Source organism: Nothobranchius furzeri, chromosome 1 (assembly GCF_043380555.1).
Source record: "Nothobranchius furzeri strain GRZ-AD chromosome 1, NfurGRZ-RIMD1, whole genome shotgun sequence".
Lineage (NCBI taxonomy): Eukaryota > Metazoa > Chordata > Actinopteri > Cyprinodontiformes > Nothobranchiidae > Nothobranchius > Nothobranchius furzeri.
Genome location: NC_091741.1, coordinates 25665758 through 25680053, shown reverse-complemented (window position 1 = coordinate 25680053; position 14296 = coordinate 25665758). Strand labels below are relative to the sequence as shown.

The 14296-nt window shown below is 43.7% G+C and overlaps 1 long non-coding RNA gene across 1 annotated transcript; it reads right to left on the bottom strand.

Annotated features, from left to right (window-relative positions):
* Positions 1-12507: 12507 nt before the first annotated feature.
* LOC139063719 (uncharacterized) lies at positions 12508-13138 on the bottom strand. Its single transcript, XR_011517107.1, has 3 exons — positions 13000-13138; positions 12799-12870; positions 12508-12643 (listed from the first exon to the last, which is right to left on the bottom strand). It is a non-coding gene; the product is annotated as an uncharacterized lncRNA (long non-coding RNA).
* Between the last annotated feature and the right edge of the window lie 1158 nt (positions 13139-14296).

Below are 14296 nucleotides of genomic sequence, written 5' to 3'. Positions count from 1 at the left end.
TTTCCTTTGAAACGTTGTGCTTACACATTTAAAAATGTTAGAAAAAATACACGGCCATTTTTAACACTTTACTGAATCAAAGGGCAGTAACGGCATTCTCTGACTGAACTTAAAAACAACATTCAGGAGGTTTAACTTTGAAATGCAAATATGGCTGCAAAATCTCACAGAAATAAAAAAGTGCCCGTTTTGTTTTGTGGTTTAAAATAAAGTATACAAAATGAGATGTCCCAGGCACTGTCATTTCACTTTCACACACAAGAATAACTGATTTATAACTCGGTCATGTCCTTGTTACGCACAAGGAAAACCAGCATGTTAACCTTATGCGGTTTGAGAGAGGATCTGAGAGGGGTGATAACATTTCCAGCGACACTAAAAACCCTCTCGGATGGTGCGCTTGTTGCACAAATACACATGTACTTACGTGCAACTTTGGAGAGCAATGGAAATCTCTCATGGTTGTTGCGCACCATGTCAGAGGGTTTTCATTAGGGTCAATGGGTTCCTCCGTCTCTGCTGTACTTGCCGACTCGAGAAAAGGCTTCACCGAGTCCAAGCTGTCGGCTGGCACCGGCATGAGCTGCCCCGCAGCTCTGTGTGGCAGGAAGCGACGGCAGCCGCGCCTTGATAGCTGGATGGTAGGTCGCAAGGTGAGCCCTTAAATGAGTTGTGTATCCTCGTTTTATTTGAACCGTTTTGCCGCAGATTTTACAGACTGCCTCATTTAAATTCTCCGGCTCCCCCTAGTCATTGAAGCTGTAAAGTTACATTATACGGGTGTGTATTTACAACAAATTGCTGTGAGTATTTTCACGGTATATTGTTGTAATTCTTACTGTGAAAGTCATGCAAAATGTATCCGATTATTTACTGTAAATTCACAACATAAATTTTAGCAGTGTATTCATAAGCATTTTTTATTTTTTGACAGTTTTTCTTTTCAGGAGACAGCATCGCTGTGTGAACTTTTTTATTTAGTAGCTCTGTTTGCAGATTAGTGCTGATAGGACTTAAAGTTGATGTTAAAGTTTTTTTTATTAATACGTTTGATTTTGGTAACACATTCATGCTTATACTCAGTTCTGTATCTGTAAAATATGGCCAAGTCATTATAAAGTAATTTTACTTTATCCTTTTTAGTTTAACGGACCCATTTTAATTTTATTTACCTAAACTCTACAGGACTTGACCCCTGATTGCACACTTAATGCTACACTTTGCAGCTAACAACCACATGATTACATATAAGTAATATGTAATCTATTACTCATGAATGAATCTATTATTAATATTATTATTATTATTTTATTTGTTTATTTATTTATTATTATTTATTATGTTATTATTGTTATTATTATTATTATTATTAACTATGATTAATAATCTATTATTAATCAATCTATTACTTATTACTTAATTGATTACTTATATGTAATCACATGATTACATATAAGTAATCATATTTTACACATGTATGTAAAAATTATAGTGGTAAAAATGGTTTTATAAAAAGAATCTCGTAGCATGAACCAATGATGCTATTCTGGCAATGGATCCTGTTTTAAGCAGCTATTGTGTATCTTTATCTTCAGTTACAAGCTGTTAGCTCTCTAGGCCTGTTAGTTATTAGTTATTTCTCCTAACAGAGGCTGTTTAAGAAGTCAATACACAATAAATAAAATAAAATGTAAACTTGTGTGTGTGTGTGTGTGTGTGTGTGTGTGTGTGTGTGTGTTTGTGTGTGTGCGTGTGCGTGCGTGTGCGTGCGTGTGTGTGTGTGTGTATAAGCATAAATATGAGCTATAATTCCACAACTTGACTGAACATCTGCTGTTTCATCTGCCTAGAAATAGAATAGAATTGAATTTCCTCTTCATCACACAGAAAGATGGTTCAGACTTGAATACTTTGTGAAGTTCTAATTTAGCAAAAAACAAGAAGATGACAAAGCATTTTCTACTTTTTCCTTTTTGTGTTGCATAAACCCAAAAGTCACAACACTAAAACAGAACAAATCTGTCACAAACAGGACAAGCTTGTGTCGGTAAGAGGGTTTGGTCACGAGACTAAAATATCCTGAATAGAAGACACAATAGTCCTAAATAGATTCATGTTTATTTAACTTTTACAGGAACCAGATGAGAACATTTCCTCCCAGAATGACTGTCCGTCAGTACAACTGCTACCTTTAGCTTCCTGTAGCGGCTAACTGTGGAGACTCTTCCTGTGTCGATGAAAAATGTCCAAAAAAAAAAGGATTTCCATACAGAAATATATTACATTCTACAGTTTCCACAAATTACTAATGTAAAAGTAAAATTTGAACCAGAAAAGGGTAGAATGCCTTTTCCAGGTCAGGGATGAGGTCCTGCCTCTGCTGGAGGAGTTTAGGTATCTCAAGGTCTTGTTCACGAGTGATGGAACAAAGGATCAGGTGGCAGATTGGTGATGCAGGCGTTGTACTGATCTGTCGTGGTGAAGCAAGAGCTGAGCAGGAAGGCGAAGCTGTTGCTTTACCGGTCGATCTATGTTCCTACCCTCACCTATGGTCACGAGGTTTGGGTAGTGACTGAAAGAACGTGATCGCGGATAGAAGAGGCTGAAATGAGTTTTCTCCGTAGGGTGGCTGATAGGGTGAGGTCGGTCATCCAGGAGGGGCTCGGAGTAGGCCTTCTCCTCCTCCACATTGAGAGGGGCCAGTTGAGGTGGCTCGGGAATGTCATGGGTGGTTCTGTAGGTTGAGTGCTTTGCAGTCATGTTTCTGGTTTTATTGTATTTCTGGTACTTCCTGTTTTATTTTGTGTATTCACTTCCTGTCTCATTTCAGGCAGCTTCACAACCAGAGACTCCTCACTAATCAGCCTTATGTCTTGCACCTGTGTCCTGGCTTCTCCATTTATGCTTCTTTGCAAACAGATTCCTTTGCCAGAACGTAGTAGGTAAAAGGTTGTTTAAGGAGTTACATAATAGGGAACAAACAATAATAACGAGATTGAGATTAGGACATTCGGGATTGAACAGCACTTTGCGTATTTTGGGAAAACATCAAACAGGTTTTTGTGATTGTGGGACAGAACAGGAAACGGTAGAACATGTTTTGTGTTTTTGTAGTCAGTTTGATGTAATTAGGGGTGAATTTATAGATAGGTTGAAAGATAAAGGATGTGGCATTTGGAATTTGAGAACGTTGTTGAATGGCAGTGGGTCCAATTATAAGTTGGTGCTGGAGTTTCTTAGGAAAATTATGGTATTTAGTAGAATTTAGTTTTTTATTATTTTTCTATATATATATATATATATGTATATTTTTTCTCTCCTCGCTCTGACTCACACTCCTGCACAGTAGGTGGCGGTAATGCACCTTAAGTTGGTTGCCACCCGCCATTTAAACCGGAAAGGAAGAAGAAGAAGAAGATTCCTTTGCCAGTTTGTCTTCTTCAGTTGAGTAAAGTGAACCTGCTCTCAGTAACACTTTGTGAGAATGTATTTAGTTAAGTTTGGACTTGTTCATTTGTGCTGTACGGCCAGGAATCCTTCAGCTTATTAAACTGTGTGAGCTCTGCATTTGAGTCCTCTTTTGTGCTTTGATAGTACAAACTGGCCAGTAATGGACTCAGCAGGCTCTGACTCAGTTTTGGGGGCCCTGGGGACTCAGGGGAAGAGGCTCCTCCAACAGGAACAACAGATGAGCCTACTGCGCCAGGAGATGGGGCAACTCAATGCTCAACATGATCAGTTTGCTACCTCAGTCAGTGATCAACTCAGCTACCTGGTGGAGAAGGTGCTGCGGCTCCAGACCTCTTCAACCCAGCCTCCAGAGAAGAACCACATGCCACAGCCCCAGAGTAACGAGGTGGAGGCGACTCCTGGAACACTCTCTGCATCCACTGGCCTATCTGTTCATCTTGCTCGTCCTGAGAGGTTTTCTAGGGACTCTGGCGATTGTCAAGCATTTTTGACACAGTGTAGCCTCCACTTTGAACTGCAGCCCTTCTCTTTCCCCACGGAGAGAGCCAAGATTGCTTTTCTCATCTCCCACCTTTCGGGCAGGGCCGAGGCTTGGGCCACGAGCGAGTGGGAGCGCAGCTCGGACATTTGTAGGTCACTTGATCTTTTTACTAAGCGTTTCACACAGATTTTTCAGTACACCAGGCCAGGAAGGGAGGCAGCCAGAGCTCCATGTCAGCTGCAGCAGAAGAGGAGGTGTGTCGCTGATTATGCTATTGAATTTCTTACTTTGGCAGCTGCATGCGACTGGAATCAATCAGTACTTTTTGATGCCTTTTTTAGTGGTCTTTCCAGTGAACTAAAGGATCTGTTAGCCCCTCTGGATCTGCCAGAGGATTTGGACTCACTCATCACTCTAGCGATCAAGATTGACAAGAGACTCACAGACCGACAAAGAGAGAGGGGTTTCGTCTTCCCTTCTCCTCCGGACCGGTGGAGGCGGGGTGCTGCTAATAGTGCCCCCCGTTGGCGTGCGTCTGCCCCTGAATCTTCTCTCAACGTGTCCTCTGCTTCACCAGCTTCATCAGAAGAGCCCATGGTGATTGGCAGAGCCCACCTTTCACCTGAGGAACGCCAGCGCCGCTTTCGGGAGGGTCTCTGTCTGTATTGTGGCCAGTCGGGTCACCAAGTCAGCGACTGTCCAGTAAATAAGAAGGGACCGCTAAGGAAGTTTTTGTTGGTGAGTTTCACCTCCTTTTCTAATGACTTCCAACGTGCAAGCCCCACTGTCCAGCTCTCCACTCCTGAAAAGACCAATGAGCTGGTGGTGCTCATTGACTCTGGTGCAGATGCTAACTTGATGGATTCTCAATTTGCAAGACAATTGGACTTAGAGTTTTTGCCTCTTGAAAGGCCCCTGCAGGCTGTTGCCTTGAATGGGCATCTGTGTCTAGTCAAACCCCACCTGTTAAAGTGACTTTCGCTGATAACCCTTCTGAAATGATTAAGTTTTTCCTGTCTGATTTTCCTCAACACCCGGTTATTTTGGGTTATCCCTGGCTTGTTCGGCATAATCCTAACATAGATTGGTCCTCGGGTTCTATTTTATCTTGGAACTGCGATTGTTTAGTCTCCTCCTGGTAGTAGAACCCTGCACTGAAGCCCTATGCCCTCGGGTCGGGTCGGCCCGACGGCCCTCGGGCCGGGCTTCGGGCCAACGACTGTGTAATTACCTCGGACACGGGCCGGGCCAGGCGCCTTTATTTTTAATCGAATTCGTAAAAAAAAATTGAAACACTTAAACCAGGGGTTGGCAACCTGTTCCCATCAAAGAGCCATTATTACCCGTTTCCCACAGTAAAGAAAACACTGGGAGCCACAGCAGCGCAGCGTTGTGGGCGGGGCCTACCCTCAGACAGCAGAGAGCTGCTCACAACAGGTGACAGCAGCCAGTACCGGTCGCTCGTGTACGTCAAAGTTATCTTTCATAAGAAGATAATCAATAAAACGATTTATATAACATGGATCCAGAAGTTGTAGCCCGTCTCTGCCTACAATATTTTGATATTTTTCACCCTGTTGGCGGTTTTACTGAGCAGGTGCCACTTTTGTCATACGTTTCTTTTTAAAACATGTTTAGACTGTTCAGAATACAAATCCAGGCTCTGTCACGTTTGATTGTTGTAATTAAACTTTGTAGGTGGGGAAGGTCAGAAAAGGATCCGATCATTTTGTTTTTCCTTCATTTACAGTGACGGAGATAACGGTGCAGTGCGCCTGGCTCTGGTGTTAATCAAGTTTAATTTTATCTATTTTCACAAGAAAACAAAACAGTTAAAAGCAGGGCTTGTGTTGACTGGACAGTCGCAGAACCAGAGCGCATGCGGGAAGATTCCTCCGACTGAATTCAGTCGGAGGAATCTTCCTGTTCCCGAGGTCCCAGCACCTGTCCTTCCCTTGTCTTGTGTGGTTGGAGCAGTGACCTGGTCTGTGGAGGAGCAGGTAAAACAGGCAGCTGCTTCTGTTCAGGCCCCTGAACCGGCTTTTTGTTCCCCCTAACCAGAGGTCTCAGGTCATTCACCGCAGATGTATTATTGTCTCAGGTTTTTAGGATCCATGGTTTCCCCGTTGACATTGTTTCGGACCTTGGCCCTCAATTCATTTCTCGTTTTTGGAAGGTCTTTTGTTCCCTGTTGGGGTCTTCTGTCAGTCTTTCTTCAGGTTACCATCCCCAGAGTAACGGGCAGGCTGAGAGGCTAAATCAGGAGCTTGGAACTGGTCTACGCATCCTTGCCGCTGAGTGCCCCTCAACGTGGTGTAAGCACATGGTGTGGGTGAAGTTTGCCCACAACACCTTGCCAACCGCTTCTACAGGTCTTTCCCCATTTCACTGTGTGTATGGTTATCAACCGCCTCTGTTTCCTGCTCTAGAAGGGGAGGTTAGCGTCCCGTCTGCCCATGCCCTTGTTCGGTGTTGTCACAGGACCTGGGTTAGGGCACGCCGCACCCTCCTGAGACAATCTACGTCCTACAAGTTGGCTGCTGATCGTCTCAGCGTCCCTGCTCCGGCCTACAGGGTGGGACAGAGAGTGTGGCTTTCTACTCGGGACCTTGCCCTCCGTACGGACTCTTGTAAGTTGTCCCCGAGATTTATTGGGCCATTTCCTGTGTCCAAGGTCGTTAACCCTGTGGCTGTTAGACTCAAGCTCCCCAGGACCATGAAGTGCCATCCGACATTTCACGTTAGTCGGGTTAAACCGGCCAGGGAGAGTGTGTTGGTTCCTGCCTCCCGACCCCCTCCTCCCCCCGGATGGTTGAGGGGGGCCCGGTCTATTCGGCGAGGTGGCTTTTGGCTGTGCGGCATCGGGGTCGGGGTCGTCAATTCCTCGTTGACTTGGAGAGTTACAGCATTTCAGATGTTTAGGTCTTTCTTCTAATCAAGTCTCTACATTTTCGATTACCTAAGGTTTATATTTTTAGAACAAATGACACAACTTCTAATCTGCAAAAAAAATCTAAACTGTTGTTGTTTTGAATAAAAACAATAAAAGTATCAGATGTCTCCAGTAAAGGCTCATATGCTTCTGGAGAAATTTACTAGCTTGATTCATAAAGGTGGGAAGAGTAGCATCATACATCTGACATGTTGTTTGTGGTAGGAGAAATGTTAAAAATGTTCATTTTGACTTGGAAGAACTGAAGATTCTTCCTATCTATTAGGTGATAGATTGACTTGTCATGAGAACTTGCATGTTCCAGCCAATGTCCAGGACTTCAGTGACACCAGATAGCTCAACAGCCTGTCGGTTGGTCACAGTGAGATACCTGATCAGCTGCGAGCCAATGAGATGTCTCTGGTTTTCTGCTTTGATGAATGCTACAGGTGTAGCAGAAGCTGGCCAACCAATGGGGACTGGGCTGCGATGGTGTGCAAGCTGAAGTTGTCGGAGTTATTAAACCGCAGCCGGAGATCAGCAGAGTTCAAAAACACATCATTTTCATGGAGATTTGTCTTGGGAAGCAGCTAAACTAATCTGCTACAGCAGCATGTTGCGCAACACGAACAAAGTACCATCACATCCAGCACAAGAGGATTATGGTTGTGACAGATGGACTGTCCACGTTACTCCAGAGATTTGGCCACGGGCTTTATTCAGAGGGAAACTCTGAGCATGCAGGAAGAAAGGAACGGTTTTATCACACTATAGGAAACAGTATGAGCTCTCCGTCGCCAACTTTAACAGTGGCATTTTCAAGGAATCAGATCATTATATTAATGTGTAAAGGTGCTTCTATAAATAGCCAGAATGGACTCTGATAAAAGCTGGAGCTCAGACACAGATGTCGTTTGCTGCTTCGTAAAAAATGATTTTAATTTAAGAACTCATGCACTCAGTTCATCCAGTTAAAATCCTTTTCCTCCAAACCCTTCCCAGTCAAGTTAAGCATGCCCCAGGGCTCTGTCCTGGGGCCCCTCCTCTTCATAGTCTATCTCCTCCCTATCGGCAATATCTTCCGCAAATTGAATATCCAGTTTCACTGCTTCGCGGATGTCAGGGACCGAGCAGTAAAACTCCAGAGCTTCAGAACTTCTGGTTTCTGGTTTCTTCATGATCAAGTCCCCTGCTTCCAGGAGCCAGATGGAATGTTCCACTTCCTGCCTGGAGTTACACTGGGAGTGTCCTCTCTGCCAGTTCATCCAATCTCAGCAGAACACAAATGAAAATAGTTAATGATCAAATAAACTATGTATAAGATAAATTACTAAATGCGTGCACCCATTAGTAAACATCTTACAATATTGCAACAAAATGAAATAATAAACCAGCGTGTGGAAAAAAAATATTTAAATTATACTAACACTGAGAAATGGCTGGAGGAACCTCCACAGCGGATGACACCCAGCTCTACATTTCTAGTAAACCAAACTCAACTCTACCACAATCCTCCCTTGCCCTCTGCCTCTCAGAAATCAAATCCTGGTTCACCTCTAATTTCCTCAAACTCAACGGCAATAAAACTGAACTTCTTGTTGGTACCAAATCCATCATCTCCAAATCTGACAGCTTTTCCTTAACTATTGACAGCACCACAGTCTCCCCCTCCCCTCAGGTCAAGAGTCTGGGTGTCATCCTCGACAGTTCACTTTCTTATCAAGCTCACATTAATAACATAACTCGGTCAGCCTATTTCCATCTTCGTTCCATAAACCATCTCCGCCCCTCCCTTACCCCTCACACTGCCGCCATTCTCGTCCACAGCCTCGTCACCTCCCGTCTCGATTGTTGCAATTCACTTCTTTGTGGTCTCCCCAACAAACTGCAACTGGTCCAGAATTCAGCAGCCCGTATTATCACCAGAACTCCTTCCTTTCACCACATCACCCCGGTTCTCCAGCAGCTTCACTGGCTCCCAGTTAAATTCAGGTTCATCTTCAAAATTCTCCTCCATACCTTCAAAGCAATCCATAACCTCTCTCCTCCTTATATCTCAGACCTTATAAGTATTCACAGCCCCTCCCGTTCTCTCAGATATTCTTCCTCCATCCATCTTGCTGTTCCTTCTGCCCGTCTCACTACCATGGGGAGCAGAGCTTTCAGCCGCTCTGCTCCCTGTCTCTGGAACTCACTCCCCCCAGACATCAGGAACATCGACAGTTTCACCCTTTTCAAAACCAGATTCAAAACACACACGTATAAATCTTCCTATGACCTGATTTTATTGAACTGTTTCTCTCTTTGTTTTTTCTTCTTTGCATTTTATTGTGGTTTTATTGCTGTTTTAATGTATTTTCTGAATGTATTTTCTGTCAAGTGACCTTGGGTGTTCTGAAAGGCGCTTTTAAATTAAAATGTATTATTATTATTACTATTATTATTATTATTAATTGACTTGTGTCAAAAAGGAATGAAAGGAAATCTGAGTTTCACACAGCTGAATAAGACGTTCAAGTATGGGGTTTATTAAATGTTAGACTAATGGAACACATCATTCGGAAGGGACACGTGGATGAAATGATTATTTTGGCCAGCCGCGACAGAATAAATGAAGTGTCAGCATCACCGTAGTGTTAGCTGAAGTCAGAAGTGTTGAGGACCATCAGCATCCACACCCCATATTAAGTTATTTTTAGGCCAAAATTGTAAAGTTTAAACTCTTCAGCATCAACAAAAATTTGATTTTATAAAAAATCTTTCAAAAATGTACTATAAATTTTTTAATTCTATTAGAAAAACCTGAACATGTTTAAAAGGTTTGTTGGGGTCAAAATGACATCATGTTAGGAATGTAGTAAAGGACCACAAAAAATCCCTCTGAAGGCCACAAATGGCCCCCGAGCTATCCATTGGACATGACTGCCTTAAAGGTGTAGTGGTAGATGTTTTTGAATTTCAGGAAAGAACCGCCCGCTCCTCAATTTGGTAAAAGATTGGGCATGAGAAAGAACCCCCAGTTATCCTCATTACAAGTAGCTGCTGGCCTTGCAGCCATCTTCTTCTTCTAGCAATAATCTGAAATTAATTTCTCCAAATAGTATGCCGAACTTTAGCTGACCTGTCGAGCAGAAAACTGGCGACAAAAGCGTCTAGGGGGAGCCAAACCTTCGCTTTGCGCATGCGCAGGAAGTGACAACTACCCAGCAACATACGGCGACGGCATCGTGTGAATGGTTCACCATAATGATTGATGGTTAAGCAGACTCAGGGTTCAGAGGATCCACCTGGAAGAAAAAGATCCTTTGCTATACCTTTAAAGGAATAGTTTTTAAAATAGATGAGTTCTGATAGGAATGACTAGATAAAGGCTACTTGGACTGAGACCCAAACCAAAGAAGATTTCTGACATCTTATAACACCTCCAAACTATAAAGTTTCAACACAGTTGATGTAAATTCTACTTTGCATATCAAATATCATATCGTTCTGGCACATTCTGGTCGTTAAACACTACTGACAGGATTTTTTCAACAATGAGAATTGAGCATGGGGCTCCTACTTGTCCAGATGGAACGTACCCGGTGGGGTATATACTGGATTCCTGGAAGGAGTGGAATATTAGATGCCTTCCCCAGCTGTCCGTGGAGGACATCGTAGACGTAAGGATTTTTTGGCCTGATAATAACTGGATTTCTTCTGTTTGGAGTGGGAGGATTTCTGGAATTTTTGGAAACTGGGAAGTCGGGGGCGATTGGAGTGCAGCCCGTACGTACGGAAAGTCTCAGCCGCATGGAGACCGCTCAGCCTGGGATGCTACTGGAGGTGAATTGCAAGCTAGAGGTTCTAGCTGCGATCCCGGCGCAGGATGGATGTGATCTTGGAGAAAGTCACTGCACAGTATGGGCAAGATTAAACCCAAAAATTGCATTTACGAAGAGACTAAATGATCAGTTAAAAACTGACCCAAACAATTCTTCTTATCTGAATCTGGTAGCCTTGAACTGCGAGAAGAAAAAAAGCCTCCACGAAGAATTGCAGACAGATACTGTGAAAGCCCGACCTACCCCCTGCCTTCGGATTGGTGCTCTTAGCCTGGCGAGATCTACAACTGAAGCAGTCAATCAGTGCGTTTACATGCAGCCAGTAACCCTTTTAAAACCCGAATATTCACAATAACCCGGTTCCGCAGGTCCTTGTAAACACCGCCAAAAACCCAGATATGCTCATAACCGGGTTTTTAAAAACCCGGTTACTACACCTGGGGTAACCCTTTTCTAACCCGAATGTTTGGTCGTGTAAAAGCATACCGGGATATCCCCATCAAAGCGTGTGTTCTGCACATGCTCTGTTCGCAAGGAATTTTGGTCTTTTGAGTAGCGAGATGTCTTGTATGCGCCAGAACACCGGAAGTAAACAACAAGTTGGGAGCAAAATGGCGAGTCGCGGCACAGCACCACACTTTGAGTGACGAGGAAACTAAAGCGCAAACAAACGCGGTCGCTATCTCTTCCAAACTGGGAAACATGTTGTCGTTTTCACGGATACCAGAACGAGAAGAACCGGAAATGAAGCATATTGCGTCTGGACGTAGTCCATACGTCCTGACGCTACCCCTACGTCCGCATTTAAATCGGGTTATGCAAGTTAGAGGTAACTCTTTCTATTTATGCTTGTAAACGGGTTATTCTGATCAACTCAGAAACCCGAATCCCGACCTTAACCCGATCATAACCCGGATATTGGCTGCATGTAAACATACTCAATAAGCTCTTCACTCCCTCGTCTCCCTCCCACCTGTGTTTCAACAGCGATCGAGCATATGCCCTAACGGCTGCTGCTCACTCTGGGGGATAGCAAAGCTACTACCTGTCGGGAGTAAAGCCTGATTCATGCTTAAGCAAAGGCACATGTGCGCCCCCCCCCCCCCCCCCCCCCCCCCCCCCGCTACTGCAGCATTTATACTGGCCCGACCTGTTGCAAATAAATTCTCCACCAGGACAGCAGGAGACGCATTCCTAACTAAATGGCCTGAGTTTTGAAGAAATTCTCAGCCAAAACAACAGAGGACGCGCTCCTATGCAGGTGTGCATACTCTTGTAGTGACGTGTCTGCCCTACTACTGTTTACTATTTGCGACGCGAAAAGATGGACGACACAGACAGAGCAAATTCTTATTGAGCAGCAGCAGCTTGAGCTAGAAGAACAACTACTCTGCTCCATCTGCTCCATGTCGTCAGGATTGTGTCAACACTCGCGCTGTTTACATTTTTTAAGGGAAGCTACGTCATGCCGGAAATGATGTTGGGTTGTTTGGCTGACCAATAACAGACGTCCACAGAGGCGGAGCTGGCCTAAATGGCGCCCTGTGCGAGATCCCCCTGTGACCCCCCCCCCCACCCCCCACCCCCCCCCACCCCCCACAGACACACACAAGAAAAAAAATTACACCTACAACTTTGTTTCAAATTGCGTGGAGTGTATTATACGTAACAACGTTTGCTAACTGAACACAACATCCAGCTCCTGGCCACCTTCTCACCACTTGTCAAAGTTCTACTGAAGTAGTGATGATAACAACACCTGCCATCGCCTTCATTCCTGGGAAATATGAAAGTAGTTGGCACCTTGGTAGGTCCTCTTCGAACTAGCTCTGTGCGTATGCTGTCGGTAATTGGTGATGACCACTTGGCTGGGTCTGAAGAAAGAGGCTCATCATCACCTTCAATGGGACTCATTGGTTGATCGTTCAGGCTTCTCTATTGACAGAAAACAGAAGTATAACTCAACACATTGCTATGTGGACCATTTCACATATTCTATTAAAATACAACATGTGACATTCAAATTTCTCTACTGTTTGCAGGACACAAACACACAAACACACACACACACACACTAGTGCAAAACTTACCTGACGTATCTTGTTGGGGAGATGTGGCAGCTGACTGTCCCTCATCAAGTTCACATATACTGGTAGGTCTCTCTATTGACAGAAAATAGAAGCATAACTCACCACATTGCTATATGGAACAATTCCCATATTCTGTGAAAATACTATTTAAATGTCTATAGCTAAATATTTGCTGGACACACACACATGTGCAAAACCCACCTAAAGTATCTTCCTGGGGAGATGTGGTGCCAGCAGACTGTCCCTCCTCGAGTTCAAATACTGGCCTACTGGTATGCGCAGTGGAGGTAGATGGCTGTTCCTCAGTGGCAGCTGATGTCATCCCAAAATATCTGCGTAGGGCTCCTGATGTTGCACAAAACAAACAATACAATCTTCATGTCACGTCTGTTGCTTTAGCATTTTAATTAACATGTTACAATGAGCATTTACAGTTTTCAGCAGTGGTGGAAAGAATTCTGAAAATCTGTACTCAAGTACAAGTACTGTTACATTGCTAAAATATTACTCATTTACAAGTAAAAGTACTGGTGTTAGAGAAATACTCAAGTAAAAGTACAAAGTATTCATAAAAACCTCAGAGTATTATTGCCTGGAAATTGTGTGTTTTCCTTTACCAAAAGTTAAAATACCAACAATCAATTAATCATCAATAATTAATAAGATACAAAACAAGTGTTTTTCCCTAATTTTGTTGTCATTTTAAGTTTTTATTTCCTTATTCAGCAAATGTCTCCAGCAGACAAACAACTAAATGACAAGAGGAGCCACGACTATTGATTAAATATCCATGAATCCATTTTAACTGGTTAAATTCTTTAAAGAGCAGGTAAAGTGTGCCTCGGAGTCCTTCTCCACCCACGTATCAATTTTAAAAACTGCAACATTAGTAGGCGTTGCCTGGAGGACCGAGAGGGCGGAGCCGCGGCAGTGACGAAGACGATGGCTAACTAGACGATGCTAGCTCCCTTCACTCTGAGCAGTTATTAGAAGTGGAGGTCGTTTCTCCCCCTCCTTACCCAGACACTCGAGAAGAAAGGGACCAAGTCTATTTGGAGGAGACAAGCGGACCTGAGCCTTATTGTTTTGAGCTTGTGAGTTGCCTGAAACTAGCGGAACCGACCCAACAGAACCAGCTCTGAATGGTAAGTAGCCGTTAGCCATAGCATTAGATTAGCTGCAGGGTTTGGCTCCACGGCCCTAGAGAGCTAGTATTCAACATGTTTTAGAGGTTTATCTGCATCAACACACCTGGTTTTAATCAGCAACAAATAGCTGAGCTGCTTAACAGCTAATCTAACCTGTTAAAGCAGGAAAACCACTGAAACGTGCTGGATAGCAGCTCTCCAGGAGCTCAAGTTACAGTCTGCTGCATAGAAATGTATGAAACTCCCCCATGAGAAAATTATTCTGTAATGTGTTCAGCCCACTAAAACTGCCCTGATTTATTTATTTACTGATAACAGCTGCTCTCTTGGTTCTAGGTCCTCTGATGTCT